The sequence below is a fragment of the Canis lupus genome, chromosome 37 (assembly GCF_011100685.1).
Source record: "Canis lupus familiaris isolate Mischka breed German Shepherd chromosome 37, alternate assembly UU_Cfam_GSD_1.0, whole genome shotgun sequence".
NCBI classification, from domain to species: domain Eukaryota; kingdom Metazoa; phylum Chordata; class Mammalia; order Carnivora; family Canidae; genus Canis; species Canis lupus.
The window spans coordinates 24,178,148-24,196,035 of NC_049258.1; the positions used below are offsets into that span (position 1 = coordinate 24,178,148).

Consider the following 17,888-nt stretch of genomic DNA (forward strand, 5'->3'; position numbering starts at 1 on the left):
AATCCTTCACTCAATTTCTGCCAACTAACTTCTACTCCGTCACTTGTTTTTCAAATCGCGCTCTCCTTCCATCCCTTCATATGTGTCTTGCAACACAACCAGAGCATTTAAGAGCTTAGGCCCCAGTGATGCCCTGGGGCCATGGTGATGCCCAGATGCAAGGGTGGTACAGGGGAAGCACAGCATAAACTTGGTAAGAACCCAGGCTCCCAAGCCACCCAGACCCACCTAATCAGAATCCCGATGGAGGTGGGCAGGAAATCTGCATTGGTAACAAGCTCTCAAGTAAGACTCAAGTGGCCAGCCCAGCCCCACTCTCCAAACAAGCTCCGGGAACCACCGAACACCAAACTCCTTATTTACACCCATGTAAACTGAGACTCAGAGAGGAAATCACTGCCAAAGGCCACACGTAAGGGACTAGAAGTCAAGTATGTCACTTCTTGGTCCAGAACCTTGACACTATCCCTACGACTCCTTCAAAGCATAAGACCTGACTCCTGTTCACTAGCTAAGTCAGACATAAGCTTATGTCTAGGAACGCCATGCTTGTGAAGGCATAGTCATCCTCCTATGGTGACAACAGTGGTGACAGCCAATACTTACCCAGTACCTTCTATGCATCTGACACTATATAACTCAGTTAATCCTCAAAACAATCCCGTGGGGTAGGCACTATAATTTGCCCATTTTACAGCCTGAGAATTAAGGCATGGAGGAGTCAGAGAGGTTTTGTAAGGCCACACAGCTAGAAGGAAGTGAGATCAGGATTCAAGTCCAGGACTGACAGAAGATGAATTGTCGGCTTCCTTAACACACTTCTGTGCACTTTCACACTTCACCTTTCTGTCACACAGAACTTTCCCACTGTAAGTTACCTTTCTTTACCTTAACTCTTTACCTTATCACCCTCCCTCCCTACTCATAAGTACAACAGAGGACACCAGAATTATTCTGGAGTGAAGGAGAAAAACACTCAACAGGAACCCTAGGCCAGGAGGGCCTTTTGGGAGTGGGGCCTGAGGGCCAGGCATACAGCCAATTATTGTCACGCCTTCTTTCCCCCACCCCCAGGTTCCTACAAAATTGAAACCAGGACTCAGATGAGGATCAAAGTAAGCATTAGCTTTGTTCCCCTGCCCCCAAATAGAGGGGTTCTGGTTTACTGTGTTGGAGGACGTGACTCAACCCTCCTTTGGGTTCAAAAAGTTCTATAGGAAGCTTCCTTTCTGCCACCCTCCCCCAGCCCCAATAATACAAATACAAGGAACTATCTGGGAATGGTGGAGAAGGCAGAGGAGAATTCTGAGCTAGTTACCAGGAGAGGAAGGCCACCAAAAGACCTTGGATATGATCTCATTGATCAATGACTCATTCTCCCTCCTTGCTTGTCAGAAAGAAGGGGCAGGCAGTAGGTGAGAGCTACAGAGAGAGGCGCCAGCAGCATTCTTCCAATTCTGTTTCCTCCTGAGGGATAGAGCAGAAGCCCCTTTTCCTCTGCAACAAAACACAAAAAGCCAAGTAATGGGTGATGTCTACTTTTCCCGGGCCTTGTCTCTAATATATATCATGACTGTTTCTGTGTACCATTATCCCACCCGTGCAAAGGGTCTTGGAACTCTGTTTCCCCAATGGAGCAGATTTGCCTTGAGTCATTCATACTTTCTCCCATTCTCTTTTTGAGGTCAAGGTAACCTTGAATCTTGGATGGAATAAACCCAGGCCTATCACCAAGGCATGCACACAATGCCTTTGAGAGCATATAGACCAATTAATTTAATTCTGTCCCATTACCTCTGATCGAAATGAAGAGTTCAGCACAAAGCATTAGCCCAATATGACATGACATTCTCTTGGCTTTCCTCGCTTGCTCAAAATAAGAGCAAGTACCCTCAAGTGGAAAAAGAAATGAAACAGGGAGATGATGGAAGGCTCCTAGGGAACATTGAGAATCATTGCTGCCACTTGAGACCAGAGATCAGTCCATGGAAGGCACTGCTTATCTCCAGGGATGCCACATCTGCCTTCCCTGCAGCATCTCCAGCAGGAAGCTCTTAGCATATGACCCGCCTCCACAGCCCCCTGGGAAAGCTGGATCATGAGCATTTAGGATCATTTCATATTTCATAAATGGGCTTAACTCACACTCATGAGGTCAATTGGAAGGCCTACTGGATTTAATTATGCTGGAAAGGGAGGCAGCCAGAAACGCCTCACATGGACAGGAGAGAGGCAGCCGGGAGAGATCGAGCAAGCAAAAGGGAGATGGGATGGGATATGAGTCATGCTACTTAGGATGAGGGGCTGAAACCATGCAGCACCCCCAGGGAAACAAAACACCAGTTCCTGAGCTGGATAGAATCCAAAGGAGATTCTGGTCTCAATCCATTCCTGAGAAGGCTTTGTGAAGCTAGCTGGGTTTATACCACTTGATGAGTGCAAAATAAGCTATGTAAAATGGCACATACTCCTGTGCACCCCCCCCCCCCCGCCAAAAAAAGAAAGAAAGAAAGAAAGAAAGCCAAAAAAGGGGTCAATAGACTTGACATCTTTCTCTCCATAGTCTTTGCTCTGAGTTCTGAGTCTACAGTATGAGGCCAGCACGTTTCATACAAAGATGCCTCAAGGAAGATTTTGACAGCACAAAGAACAGGAATTTGTGTGAAAGCACAGAGGAGAAATACTGACAAAAAGTCACGGAGATGAAATTAATGAAGAAATGATGAGGACATAGATTCATGGAACAATAGAAGGAACACAATGACCAGCCCAACACAGGCCAAAAAGACAGGCAAGGACTCGGCTCCTGGCAACTGTGGTGACAGAGGCTGCTAGTGTTCTCCAGCAATTTGTCTTTCCTCCTGAATAAAATATTTTTAGCTGAGCATATTGCTACTCATAATAAAGATTAATTTTCTAGCCTCCTTTTGCAATAAGTGTGGCCAAGGGGCTAGCTTCTTGCTGGTAAAATATAAACTTAAATGTCATGTAGCAGCCCCTGGGAACCTTTTTTGGGAGACAGATGGCCTGCCCCCTCGGCCTATTCTTTATCATCCCTTTCTCCATCTGCCTGCCTTGAATATGGATGGCACCATCTTGGGCCATGATGACAAGGGCCATATTCCAAGAATGGTGGAGTGATAAGCTGCATGGAGTCTTGGTCCCCAAGAATGTTATGGAGTAAGATTATCACACTTGTCCTGGAAGGCTTACCTTCAAACTTTGTGTTCACTCCCTGCACAAGACAGCCTATACCCTATAACAGGTGATTATGTATTTAGGACTAGATTTGGCTGCAAGTGGCAAAAAAAAACCTAAAACGACGTCATGATAAATGGAGACGTTTATTTCTCTCTTGCCTAGAGCAAGGTCCAACTCTTATATTTCAAGTCCTTTTTCTCTTTCTCTAGGAATAAAGATCATTCTCAGGTCTTGTAGTCAAGTCTTTGCTCAAAAGTAAATTATTCCAGTTCAACTTCTCCTCTTCAATTGTAGGCCTCCTCTCATTCATGTGTCTCTTCATTGTCCACTCAATATCTGTCCTCCCACCCCCTCCCAGATCCCTTCTGAGTTGAGGAGTGTGGAAGATTCCAGTCAAGGGCTAAAAGTGCCTTAAGTCAAAGCAAAGCTGCAGGAAGCCTATAGAATCAGCCAGATGACTTGAAGGAGGGGCAGCAAGCCAGCAGAGGGGCAGATTGGCTTCAAATCAGCTCAGTGCCCAGCTCTCTGGACATGACCCTCGAGGCAGGGCAGCCCCAATGAGAGAGAGAGGGAGGAAGCGGGCTCCAGCTCCAGAGAGCCTCCACGCTTGAGCAGCACTGAAGGCCCAAGGCCAAGATACAAGCCACCCCCGGCTGCTTCCCAACCCTGATGACTTGGGATCCCCTAGCCCCCCATGTTTTTTCATTACCTAACCCAAAGACCTCCCGAGGCAAATAAAGTTCTCCACGTAGGGTGAAGTTATTGAAGCGAAAAATAATAAACTTTCATGAGCGTGTTTCAATTTTCACTTGTGTTTATGGCCAAAGGTGTTTTTTATTTTAATAATCGCTGCTGGAACAAGGGCAAGCCACATGCTGCTAACTTGTTAAAGAGATGGGGAGGGAGGGGAGAGAGAGAGAGAGTCCGTGAGAGTACGTGCTCAGCTACAAATTTCTCAACTGCTCTGTTCTAATCCTCCCAGTTTTGAAATCCCACCCTGAAAACCCTAATGATAAAAAAAAAGGGATAAAATATAATCTGGACCATGCTCTGTTGACAGTCTGCCCTGGGCTTATTTTAGTCACAACAAGCAACTTTAGTGTGTGTATACATGTGTGTGCATGAGCGTGTGTGTGTGTGTGTGTGTGTGTGTGTGTGTGTGTGTGAAGAGAGAAACATCCGTGTTCTCTGGTGCCATTTCATAATGGACAGTGTGTAAAAGGGAAAGAATTTGGAGGAACCAGGCTCCTTCCAGTTGGACATCAACTTGACCGTTGTTTTCAGTTCACTTTTATCTGGCAGAGTTTCTGTTTGCTTTTAAATGTCAGAAAAGGTTAAGAAGCCTTTGAAATCTGCAAGACATTTCCTAGACTTCTGGGGAGGATGCCCACAGTACCATGGCATAAATCGATTACCCCTCCCCACCTTCAAAATTGCTTTTTAGTAGGAACATGTCTGAGGAGCCCAATGAAAGACAAAAGGTTTAAAGTAGATGTTCATTTGGGGGCCTGAAGGACGGAACCTAGAAATATTCAGATGTCACATTTCTCCCTGTCTTTCTCATCTGTCCTGACTCACATTTTTCCAAATCATGCAGATTCAAAAGAAAATATCCTGACTAGGAGGCATTAACATAGCCTTCCGTTGGTCCTAACTCTGAAGTTTGCTGCGGTAAAAGGGGAGCCTCCTCTAAGCCTAGAAGGGGCTCCAGTGAGCATCACAGGTGTTTAATCAAGACACAGGAACTGAGTGGCCACCAGCTCTGACAAGTCTCAGTAGCCTTTCCTGTGCGAGGTGCACCGGCTTTCAGACCACCACCAGGGAACATAGGAAACATACCCTTTAGGGGGGTTAACAACTAAATTTATGGTTTCAGGTGCTATTCTGGTGTGTGTATGCTTAATCATGTCAAGAATCCTTCACTTTCCCCAAGGCAGGGACTAGCTTTGGGGCTCACAGAGGACGGAGGCCTGTTGCACCTCTAAGCACCTGTCCATATGAGTGTCTGCAGAGATATCCTTTGCGTACCTGGTCACCAACCAGTCCAAGCAGATTGCTACTGAGCTCACTCCTCACTCCTACCACCTTCCAGTTCAGCCCTGGGACTCCCTGTGCTGCCATTTGCAAATATAGATCCCGTTCTGCTGCCTGCGGGAAACGTCAGCATGGCATTTTCGGCTGAGACTCACAGCACAGACATCCCCAGCCTGAGGTTCTGTCTCAGAAGCAGGGCCTTTCTTTCCAGCATCCACCAAAGGTAAAAAAAACTCATAGTTTTCCTGTCCATTCCTCCATTTCTGCGTGGGGGACTATTTTCCAATAATGGTTCTCCCAGGCATTTTGTCCTATGCTTTGGGTCCTCTCCTCTCCATTTCCCTAAGATCATGGGCTTGGTAACTCTATGTGGTGATGGATGGTAAGTAGACTCATTGGTGATCATTTTGCAGTGTATACAAATATTGAATCATTATTTCACACACCCGAAACTAATATAATGTTATGCGTCAATTATATCTCAATACTAAAAAAAAAAAAAAAAAAAAAACATTAAAACCAAAGACAGCCTTTGTTTCTATTCTCTGACGTGATGTTAGCCTTACCTTCCCCTGAGAACGTTCCACTAGGTCGTAAAGAGTGTGTGTGTGCATACCTGTGTGTATCTGTGTAAGAGCATATACATGTGCATACGTACGTATACATGCGTAGGAGCACCCACACAGGCATGCATGTACACACATAAGTGCTGGGTGGGGTGGATGGAGTAAATATCAGAGGAAAAAAGTCAACATCTGGGAATTCTTCTGCTATGTTTCTAAATATCTAAAAAAGAGGTGATGAACTTTCAATACCCCTAGCATTAAGAGAATAATTGTAGAAAATTGTCATTTTTAGCTTTTAGGAAACAATTACATAATTAATCTGAGTGGTATATATGCTTTGTTTCTCTGAAATTGCTCCTGCTGAGTGATGACACATCCGTGTGTTCAGCAAACTGGAGTTGGAAGGGACCCCTGACTTCCTCACGCAAGCCCCAGAGGACAGCATCGAAGACACGTGTCCCAAGGTAACCTCAGGAGGACTGCCCAAAGGACTTCCCAGCCCTCTTCTGCAGAGGTCAGGCCGCATCACCGTCCGGGGAGTAGGAGGTAGTGTGCGCAGGCTGGGTGGTCAACATGGAGAAGAGCAGGAAGAGGGTGTGGTGGTTCTATGACACCAAGGAGTCACCAGTTTTCCAAACACCAAGTCTAGTCCCAAAGCAATAGAGCTAATCTTGCAACTTGGCACCCTGAAAGAGTAAGGCACGAGTCAGAGTAGCCTCACAAAGCCACGAGGTGCCAATTTCCACCTCATCCCGAGTCATAATTCTCCAGACCTCGGAACACTCAGGCAAAGCGCCTCTGCCAGCCTCCTCCCACCTCCTTAATTCCAGCACAATCCAGGGCTCCTGCCATAGCATGCAGGACAGCATGCCACATCTGTGGGCTGAGGGCTGCAGCCAAGTAATGTATATTTTATATTTATGGGCAGAGCAAGCCTTTGTAAAATATTAAATCTAAATATCTCTGGTTCCTATCATCCTTTCCCTACTTGCTTTCCTGATATCCCTGCTCCCCATAAGGTCAGAATATTTCTGCTCACATCTCTTCCAGAAGACGGTTCTAGGTAAGAAGCTGAACTTGAACCCCTGAGACCTGCACTGGAGGCCAGCGCATCAATAGCTAGGACGCTCCGTGTCCAGCACATGAGAAGCCTCCAGTCAGTGTCCCTTCTTCTGAATCCATCTACCATCTCAGAAAGATGCCACCATCAATAATAAACCCCTGAATGCTAAATTCAGCATTTCTCTGAATATGAGTTGTATTTGCTCATCACAACAGCATCCGCTGTATTTAAAAATCATAGTACCGGGGATCCCTGGATGGCTCAGCAGTTTAGTGCCTGCCTTCGGCCCAGGGCATTGCCCTGGAGTCTCGGGATCGAGTCCCACGTCAGGCTCCCTGCATGGAGCCTGCTTCTCCCTCTGCCTGTGTCTCTGCCTCTCTCTCTCTCTCTCTCTCTCTGTGTGTGTGTGTCTCTCATGAATAAGTAAATAAAATCTTAAAAAAAAAAATCATAGTACCTGTATGTGCAAAGCTGACCATCCATTCAGTCTATGGCAACTTTTTATTCTACATGCAGATCCCTGGACCCCACCCCTAGAAACCTGAGTTGAGTGGGTTTGGAAGTAGAGTCCTGACATCTGCATTTCAACCCCGAGTGTATTTTCTAAATGCTGTTCAGCCACTGACCACTCTTGAGAAATACTGTCCCAAGGGGACTTATTTGAATTATCTGTGGTGGCTTTTAATAATTTAGCTAAATAGGGCTGTTGTTTTCAGCCTGTTAATACTTTGTAATAGTTTTCTCATCATCTGTTCTTAATGTTTTCTGAGGTCTGTGAAGGTAACCATGGGAAATACTGGCTTTCTGGCTTGGTCGTCAGATCGGAGAGGTGCAGAAGATGGATTTATAGTGTTTTGTGAGTGTCCATGAAGGCGCATGATTTCCAATATCTTTGTCTTTCACTGCAAAGGCTCAAAGCCTACAAAGCATGATTTCTAGCCCTGCAAAGAGAAATTGAAGGAGGTTTGTGTTACTTCTTATTGGCTCCATACCAGTTTTACAAATTCAAGTTTGGCCAGAGCTATCCCCTTAATTGTGCGTCTTCCAAATCACACAATCCAGAGATCCATAATTGGACAGTTTATGTAGTACTAGAAGTTTAGCTGCCCTTCTACAATAAACATGGGGATGACCATGGCGTCACTGTTCTTGGTCTGAGCATAGCATTTGGCTCGTCCATCCAGGAGTCCAATTAGAGAATATGGATAGTTTCAGAATCCATTTTGTGTAAAGGGAAAGAGATTTGCTCCTCTCAATAATGCCATGGAATTTCCGACCTGATTATTAAAAGCTCTGATGAGTCAAACCTAGGCTGGGTTCCTGGCTCTGCATAATTCCCACATTCCTTGAGCTTTGGATTCCTCCAGAATTCATCAAGTCAAAGTCCTACGCCGACTCCGGTTCCTATGTTCTATTGGAGATCTGAGGAGCTAGCAAGAATCTGCTTCCCTGGACCAAGTTTCCATCTAACTCAGAAAATAGAGCTCTTAATTTATATTTCCCTTGACAAACAATGGTTTAACTTACAGGGGAAAAGCGTCTCAGGAACTTGGACAAACTTAAGAGAGCTAAATGAGGGGTTAGATAAAACTCAGCCTCCCCCTCCAGCCAGGTTCTGCCATTTCTGGTTACTATAAACAGTTGCGATTTTGAAAGTGTTGAAAAAAACAACACACACCGACAATCTCCCCAAGGGAGAAAGGGATTACAAGACCATTTTGAGCCTCTGTGCTGCTCACCGGTGATAAGGTCATCCAGGACAACTTGAGCCCTAGGCCACCAAGGACATCTTGCCGCCCTTCCACTGAGCCCCTGGGATGGGCAGTAAGTGGTCCCAACATCTCTCACTTGTCTGGGAAATCCCATTATGAGATGCACAGAGAATCCATACAATAGCAGGTAATGTCTTTAGGATCTCAGTCCGTCTCCTCTCTCCACCCCAACGCCCTCCCACAAGTGGGAACGGTGGAGTTTTAGCCTACCTTGAAAGCCTGTGGGGAACACCTACTTCATGCTAGGAATTCCAGAGGCAAAAATGTTAAAGACAAAGGCCTGAGAAGATGTTTAATGTAAGATCTGCCATCCAGAGCTGGAAACCCAAGAGCATCCTTTCGTGGTTCCTACATTTTCAATGAAAAAGGAAATTACTATTCATTTTTCCCCCAGAATAGATGAACCAGAGAAGGAGCACTGATTGGCCTTGACACAGCTTCAAATTGAGATACAGCCCTACGATGTTTTCTGTTGCTCTGCAATACTGCAGACCATCACGTATCAAACTTTACAACTTGAAGAAACCCACTTCCCACCCTGGGAAAGCCCTCAGACAGAAACCTTCAAGGGCTCCTAAAGGTAAAGGGAGCAAAGATGGGGACTGTGCCCTTGCCACCCATGACATTGGTCAAATCTGTTTGCCTCCAGGGTCTTAGGTTTCCCCATCTTCTCAGAGAGGAAGTGGGACTAGGCGCCTTCCAAATGAAACAGTATACAAGTCTGGAAGCTCCCAGGTCTCGTGGCCCCCTGTCCTGCCCTATGGTAAGACCCTGACAGCTCCCTCTTTTTTTTTTTTTTTTTTTGGCTTCCCCACCCAGGCCCACATACTCTCAGGGGAAAAGAATTCCCCACCCAGGCCCCCATACTCTCAGGGGAAACAGTCTGCACTACATAGTTGGAGTCTAGCTGTTATTTGGAGGACTCCTCCTGGGTGGAGGTGGGATGGTCTTTCCATTTTAATGAGGCTCCGTGAGATTTCAGCATTGGTCCTGCTGATAGCAGAAGGGAAGGGAACAGGGAAGAGCAGACTTCCTGGACATCTTTAGCTCACCCCTCAACCTGCTTTTATGAATACGATGGTCCCAGAAAAGCCTATTTCATAGAAGAGGGAAGAAGCCATAGTCCAGAACCATTAGGAGGGAAAGAAGGGGAAAAAGACTGATGGGAACTATAGCAAGAGGAAGGATTTCAGCCAAAAGGTTTCTGTATAGAATCTGCAGGGGAGGAGGCCAGAGGTGGGAAGAGCAGAGATGACCCAGAATGGCAGGTCTGTATCCAGCAGGTTGCCAGCCCTGCAAAACTTGGCTTCATAACCATAGCTTCTCCTGCTGTCTCAACTTTCCTCCCAGCAAACTCTAGGAGCCGCCATCACCAGTCTGTTGGCAGGAAGTTGAGTCTACTTGCCCTCCATGAGGCTACACTTAGCAATTTCAGCCCCTGGCCGACAGAGGTCAGAAAGGAGCAGTGCGGCAGCTCTGGCGTACTGAGAAGGATAGCATGAGCATCTCCCCTGGTGCCCAGTCACCAGAACCATCGTCAGACAGAGGAAAGCAGGAACCATGGTTTATCTCAAATTCTAAGAGGTCATTTAAGGTAAAAGCCACCTCGAGAACCCACCAACTTTCCATCTAGTCTCTGCCTGAGAACTTCTCATAGCAGGGAGCTCATTAAAGTTGTGTGTACTCATTGTTAGACAACAAAATGCCTTTCCCTTGAGCTGAGAAAGAAGTTTCCTCTCTGTAACTTGGACTCACAAGAACTCAGTCCTGTGGGGCCACACAGGAGAAAACTATAACCCCCTTCTCTGTGTCAGTTGTTTTGAGCCTGATGTGTCCCCTTTCTCCCCTCTTCCATGGCCACGCATGCCTGGGTCCTTCAACTGTTCTTCACACAGCATGGTTTCAAATCCTCCAGCTATGGAGAATTGCTTGCCTTATTGGAATTAGAGACAAAGGATACTTCCCTCCCCAAATTTTGATTCTAAGAGCTAAAACCTACACTACAGCACTAGGCCATGTGATTGGCATGATCTCAGGTGTATCTCCTTTCTGAGCTTGGAGGAGTTTGAACTTCATAAACTCTCAGGCTCCTCCCATTTCTGCAAATATAACAAAGTGTGAACTGCCATTCGGCCAAGCCCGTGTTCTTTAGGACTCTCCCACGAAAAAAAATAAAAATATAAAATAAAATAAAATAAAATAAAATAAAATAAAATAAAATAAAATAAAATAAAATAAGTAAAAATAAAATAAAATAAAATAAGTAAAAATAAAATAAAATAAAATAAGTAAAAATAAAATAAAATAAAATAAAATAAAATAAAATAAAATAAAATAAAATAAAATAGGACTCTCCCACGATGAAATCTGAAGAATACCAGCCATTGTGGGAGAAGCAGAGGCTCCTCCTGAGAAATTGTGAGACTCTCCAATGCTTTTCCATATAGAAGGATCCTACCTCTGGTAGGGAAGATGAGATACTTACCCAAGCAGCAGTAAGAACATAAAGATGTGATCAAGGTTAGACAGGGTGGACACTAAACATAGGGAGATGCTATAAGGGGAGTTAGCAGAAAGGCTTCATGGGAAAGGACTCACTTCAACTTGTCTTACTCTGTTAAACTTGAAGCTTGATACTCCTCATCCATTACAAGAACTTAGTCTGATTATTCAAACTAAAATTCTTAGACACAACTTTCCAGTCAGAGCTGGAGGGAGAACTTTTCCCATGGAGGGTCCTTGTTTCTGGCTCCCTCTCCACTTCCTGGCAAGACCTCAGCTGGCGCTCCTCTGGACGACCCACCCTATTGTAAACTTCTCCCTGGCAGCTCACCTTCTCCCTGGGCTTGCAACTGGGAATCTCATACCTGGCTGCAGCCAAAAGATTTCAGGAAATGGTGCTTTGGAAACACATCTTTAAAATGAAAACAGATAAAGCAGCTGGCAGTGGAGCCAAGGAAAACTACTCATTCTGAAAAGCAAGCAGTTTGTTGGCACTGGAAACCTACCTGCTCTAAGCCACCACCACATCCTCTAATAAATGCACTAGCACACACAAAGACACACGTACACACAAAGGCTCGGTGACTGGGCTTCAGAACATGCCCTTGACAACTTGAGAAACTCACTTCTGATGCACTCTGGAAGGCCCTCTGGCTGCTAGAGCCTCAAGCCCTTCGAAGTTCTAACCCACAAGGCCTGGGTCACGCATTTCCTTCTGGAGAAACCTTTATGGCTTCCTCCTCCACAATGAAGACAATTTAAACCAGGTCGAGTGGAATTTTTGTAGGCATTTCTAAATTAGATGCACCATTTAGCAATTATCACCTACAAGCCCGGAGTGTTTTGTTTCTAATGGAGTAAAAAGAAAAATAGAAGATGGGAGTAGGGACCATTTCATCTACTAGGGTGGCATTAGTAAGCTGACCCTCACTTTGTGGAAGGCAGCCGAATCCTACCAGGAAATGTCATTTAAATAATATTTCCTTGCATGGCTATAATACATTCCAATTTATAAAGTGCTTCCACTTGGCCAGGCCTCCCAACGGACCTGAGTAAATTGGCCAGGACACTCATCATTGCCTTGTGCCTGATGAGGACACTGATGAGCAGATGATGAGAGCCTCGCATGAGTGCACGTGGGAAGGAAGCAGCCAACACATCTCCCTGCACTGCATCCAGGGCTCTGTCCATCACCACATGCATTTTGCTTCTTCAGGGGCTTGCTATTGCTCATAATTGAACATCAGGTAATTCAATCTATTGAATCCAGGCCTTCTAAAGGTATCCTGAATATAGCTGAGTTTCTTGGAACCCCACCTCCTAAACTGAAAGCACCTCAAATCACAAAATTGAATTATACATGCTGTTCTTTAAGTAGTTTCTTTTTTTTAAGATTTAATTTATTTATTTGAGAGAGAGAGAGAGAGAGAGAGAGAGAAGAGTGAGCATGAGCAGGGGTAGGGGCAGAGGGACAACCGACTCAGGGCTTGATCTCAGGACCCTGCGATCATGACTTGAGCCGAAGGCAGACACTTAACTGACTGAGTCACCCAGGTGCCCCAGTCTTTGAGTTTCTTTAAAGAAACAGCACAAGTGTTCTCCGCTGGAAATTCAGAGCACACAGAGAACTTCCCCCTGAAACTCCTTTACATTTCTTTCCTCTCCCTAGTACCTGCCACTGCCACTGCCACCGTGGCAGCAGAAAAGAGCCTCCCTCTCTCTCTCCCTCACGCCCACTCTCCACATACTCTTATTTTCAGTCTCACATTCACCCTCTTCATTTCTTGCTCCCTGTGTCTGACTCTCTAGGAGGGCACAGGCTGGAGATCTGAGCTGAGTGGGAAGCACTGGCTAACTCTGGCATCCCTCGATAAGCTGGAATGACAGACATGACAAGGGGCCCCAATTCTGGGAGTGTGTTGGCAGGAACATACCACAGCACAGACACGATTCTCCAACACATCGCTAGGACCAGCCCCATCTAGGCCTAAAAGTCAGACTCATATTGCATGCAGGGAAGAAATCTGACATTTTCTAAGCTGATAGCACACTAGAGTTATAGTCACTGGCAATACAAGAGACAAGTTGCTGAAACTATCTCCTATGGGAAGATAAGCAGAGAGCCAAGTGGAAAAGCCTATTTACTAAAAGGCAAACATCGAAATATCTTCAGGGGAAGATGACCCTCCTGTAAGTAAGAAAGGGATTAACTCCAAAGTGTCCAAGTGCCAGGGAGCCACTGAAGCTGCTAAGAAAAATCCCAGCGACCTGCAGCCCCTGCTGCCAGCCCAGGTGAAAGCTGGCCAAGATGCAGAAGTTTGTATTTCTTTAGGATTGGTCTGTGAATCTGGCATTGGCCAGCCCCTTGTCCACTGCCTGTGATTATCTGCTTTTCATCCATGCGGTAAGATCTCTGAAGACAAGTGCTAAAATATCTTTGTAACCTCAGTGTCTGGTACAGTGCCTGGATTCTTAGAAAATAAGAAACAAATAAATAAAAGGAAGATGGGGAAAAAGAATGTCTCTAGTTATTACTATTTTGGCCTCATTAATAAAAGATGGGAAAGCTTCTACCTTTCCACAAATGTGATCATCCCTGGTTCTTGTGACCATGAAGGTATATTAGGATTGTCAGTATCTTACAACAAGTTTTTGGAACTTAATCTGTCCTCACTATAGAATGGATTTGGGAGCCAGACTCAAAGTGGTTATTTGGGTTCATAGAGTCAGGTTTGACTATGGGACTCTAGGAAAACCATGTGACTGTCTGTAGCCTTGAAGGCACTGGATGTTCCTTCAGGGATATTATTATCTAGAATATGATGAGTTATTAGGATAATGATTTTCATGTTTATCGTCAGATTCATTGCCAGCCCTGATCTGTCCTGTTCTGCATTATAGGGGTCTGACCCCTGCTTGCTACATTTCCCAAACTCCATTCCAACTAGTTTCAGATTAAGGTTGGCCAATATCCTCCCTGGAGGAAGGAAAAATCCCAGGTACTCTCTTCATTCCATGTTTTAGGAGACATCCCAAGAGCAACTTAGTCTCTTTTGGGGTCCCACTTCCACTGAGAAACCTCTCCCTTTACAGTTCTAGCTTAAAAACTCTGGTAACATCACCTCCCCTCCCCATCACTCCAGCCCTAGAGTAGTACTGGCATCCTGCTAATCTACAGCTTGCCTCACCCATGTGCCCTTTTAGTTTTATCAACCTTAATATGTAGCTAGTTTCCCATATTAAGGTTCCTCTCTTGACCTATCTGGCATAGATTATGTTTTCCTGGAGAGACCTTGACCAATACAACTACCATTTTATATGAACCTTTCTCAGCTCCTACTACTCTGCCTAGATCATGAGGAAATAAAAACTATAAGTGTAATGATGAAGGATGTTTGGGTTCAACCAGCTTCCTAAGCTAGGTGATAACCTGCTAGAGGAGCTCAGACAGTGATGTGCCAATAATTGTGTAACAATGGGTTCTCCAATAGAGAAAATTCCCTGGTATAGCATTTGCCAATTTCTGTGGCAAGTATTCCCACGGTGGCTGACCTAAGCTACCAATACAATGTCACTGAATGCGGAGTGGGAAAAAACCCACAGTGATGTGGCACCTTAGTCAGGTAAGTGTCTGCATTTGGCTTAGGCCATGACCCCAGCATCCTAGAATTGAGCCCCGTATCAGACTCCCTGCTCAGGCTCCTTGCGCTCTCTCTCTCTCTCTCTCTCTCATTAAATTAATAAAATCTTAAAAAAAAAAAAAAAGCAACACAGTGAGGTTGAGCTGGAGCTGGTACACTAGATGTCTGAGGAGCAACAACCACGTGCCCTGAGGCAGCCGTGTGAGAAGAGTGTATAGGCAAGTGTACAACTGCTCTCAAGTAAAAGAGAGAACTTTGGCAGGTTGCAGAGAGTGGCGAGAAGCCCAGGAAGGGAGAAACAGCAGCAGAGAGTTGAAAAGCAAATCAAGAAGAAATGTCAAATGGGAACTTGGGAAATGAGTGGTAAGAGTTGTGAGCTATAGTACCCTCCAAGAGAGCTGTGGAATCATAGGAAAAGATTTTTTGTCATTAATGCGTTGAGGACTTGGGATTATTTGGGGGGTGACTAAAAGAGCCAAAGGAACTGTCCAAGAAGGACCCAATCACAGGTGGGTTACAATGGATCATAGGTGTTGTTACAGGGGGCCTCAATATATCCGTTCTGACAGCATCACTTAACAGATAAGGACACTTGAGCCAAGGAGGGCCGCAGGCATCCAGGCAGACAGTGGCAGATTTCAGACTAAATTTCAGCCTTCCTGACAGAGCCATTCATTCCTTCATTCAACAAATATTGCCTGACAGTTGGAAGCATTACAAACATGCATTACAGACAATGTCCTTACCTTCAAGGACCTTATTACCTGTGCCAGAAAGAGCCAGAAAGAATTAAATAGCTTATCAGTTTATACCTACCTTTTCAGGTGATAAAGTCTCTGAAGGAAAATACAGGACACTTGGAGGAACCTTGCATGAAGACCTCATTTAAACTGAGGGGTACAGGAAGGCATCTCTAAGGAGCTGTGACACTGAGCTGAGATAGGAATGAAGAAGATGAGTCTATTGGGTAAAGATCAGGGGAAAGTTTCTAGGAAGAGCTACAACACATACAGTGGTTTTGTTTCAGTATTTGAGTCCCCAAATAAATACTACTCATGTAGCAGGTCTTATCTTTCATCATCAGACAACCCCGAATGTGTTGAAACCTATAAGCCCTGAGTTAGAAATAAGATGATAAAACTTTATCATAATATAGTATCTTAAATGTAGGTGTAAATACAAGAGTATGACTGGCTTTTACCCATGTACTTTGGAATGAAAACTGGTGGGTGCCTTGGGGCTGGGCAGTGCCACCTGGAATACTTAACCTCTCTCAATCACTATAACCCCATGACCCCCACACCCAAGTGAAGCCCCTGCCTCTCTCTGTGAGGAAAACTGAGGTAAAACAACACATTCTTCAGACCATGTCTTTTTATTTTACCTGCTGAAACCCACTGTTGATGTCCCTGTGTTTTCTTTGACTGAGGTAAATAACACTCCTGGGGAGCCCACAAGTTCCTGGAACAATGACCCACTCCTCTCTCTACCTGTAGGGGTGAAAGCTGTGGTCCAATCCTTTTTCTTTGGCTTTGGACTCCTCCTCCCAGGCACCGTCCTCTCCAGTGTGATCTTCTGAGCCTGGGAGGAGTCATTAAATCTCACTTGTGCTTTCATGTTGAGCAGGCCCATCATATCATACTTCTTATTCAGGTGTCCTCTCATTTTACTTTCAAGTATCAACTTCAGCCAAGTTTATCTTCAGAGTCTTTCATGACCCCTCCATCCCTTAACTTGGGACAGAAGGAACACCACCACCATCACCACACCTCAGACCGACTCGCTACAAAAAATTTGGATCAAGTTCATTTCCCTCTTCTCTAAAATGGATGCATACCTTTGCGTGGAAGTAACTGTAAGGAAAAACAAATAACCCACTTATAAATGCTCTGGATTTCTTCCTGAAACACCATCTGGATAGCCTAGTTCTATAATCCCGTGGATAAGATTGTGACGTCTTTTGTGAGAAATGCCTGTTTCCAAGAGGCCAAAATTCCAGCCCACTAATATTTTATGACTTTTGGCATGTTGCTGGAGTTCCTTCAGACTCAGTTTCTTTCCTTTGCAAAATGGGATAAATAATACTGTCTAGTCAACTGGCACCATAGGAACAATTCCTAAAATAATTTCTTGCATTTTAGAAGGAAAGACATTAGGGACATCCAAGTTTTTTTGTGATTTTATTTTCTTTATATTGAATTACTTTGACTAGAAGCAGGGGCTTTAAAAATCCAAGTGGGGAAATCAGCAAAGAGGTGCACACAAATCATTGTGTTTCTTTTCCACATATGGTATGGCTGTGCACTGCGATGTCAAAGATAAGCACTTTTCATCAGCATTTTTAGAATGTGCTGAGTCTCCTTTTCCTGAGGCTCCTGGATGCAAGAGACTGAATAAATGGGAGTTCCTGATGTCTCCGGAGAAGAGCTTATTTCCTTTCTTATGTTCCCCAAGCCCACCCGAGATCACCTGTCACTGAGATGAGGTGCCTTTGTGGAGAGGTACCAAAGAGTGGAATCCTCTGGGAGCATAGATCTCAGAAAATGGAGAGTGTGTGAGACTCAAGCAGGACACACATCTGTGTTAGAGAAAAAGGCAAGGTTGCAGAACATGCCCCCAAAAGGAAGAGAGCAAATGTGATACCTTCACTACCTGCCTCTTCTGAAACCAGAGGACACTGATCCTGTCCCTCTGGGCATTCAACATGCCACTGACAAACTCCCCCATGTGGTTCAGTTAATCAAATGATTCAGAAACCAGCCATCCCCCCACCCCAATCCATTGGACTTCCTGGTTTTCATATTGATTCAGGAGCTCCTTTTGACTCCCTGCTAAACCATTGATTTTTATTAAATACCCTGCCCCAATGCATTTGGCAGGTTCCCAGGATTCTGTTCCCTCGTGTCCTTTCCGTTTTCTTCAGTATAGGCCTCTCCTCCCTCAAATAAACCCTCACTTGGGTTTAAGACCTTCCTGGAAGATGATTCTATAGCGTTCCTTTCTAGACCTTCCCAACCCTCACTCTCATTCAAATGAGGGAATCACTAAAGGCCTCCTTGTCCTTGCCCCCCAGCAGACCCTCATAAATCCACAGTGAAGGTGGGTTTTT

The 17,888-nt window shown here is 45.0% G+C and overlaps 2 long non-coding RNA genes across 2 annotated transcripts; one reads left to right on the forward strand and one right to left on the reverse strand.

Annotated features, from left to right (window-relative positions):
* Nucleotides 1-5,310: 5,310 nt before the first annotated feature.
* Nucleotides 5,311-7,014, forward strand: LOC119867903. The gene is made up of 3 exons (XR_005384986.1): nucleotides 5,311-5,458; nucleotides 6,167-6,265; nucleotides 6,852-7,014. It is a non-coding gene; the product is annotated as an uncharacterized LOC119867903 (long non-coding RNA).
* Nucleotides 7,015-7,364: 350 nt separating this feature from the next.
* On the reverse strand, nucleotides 7,365-16,699 carry LOC119867904. The gene is made up of 4 exons (XR_005384987.1): nucleotides 16,164-16,699; nucleotides 15,596-15,713; nucleotides 8,847-8,984; nucleotides 7,365-7,805 (listed from the first exon to the last, which is right to left on the reverse strand). It is a non-coding gene; the product is annotated as an uncharacterized LOC119867904 (long non-coding RNA).
* Nucleotides 16,700-17,888: the final 1,189 nt, after the last annotated feature.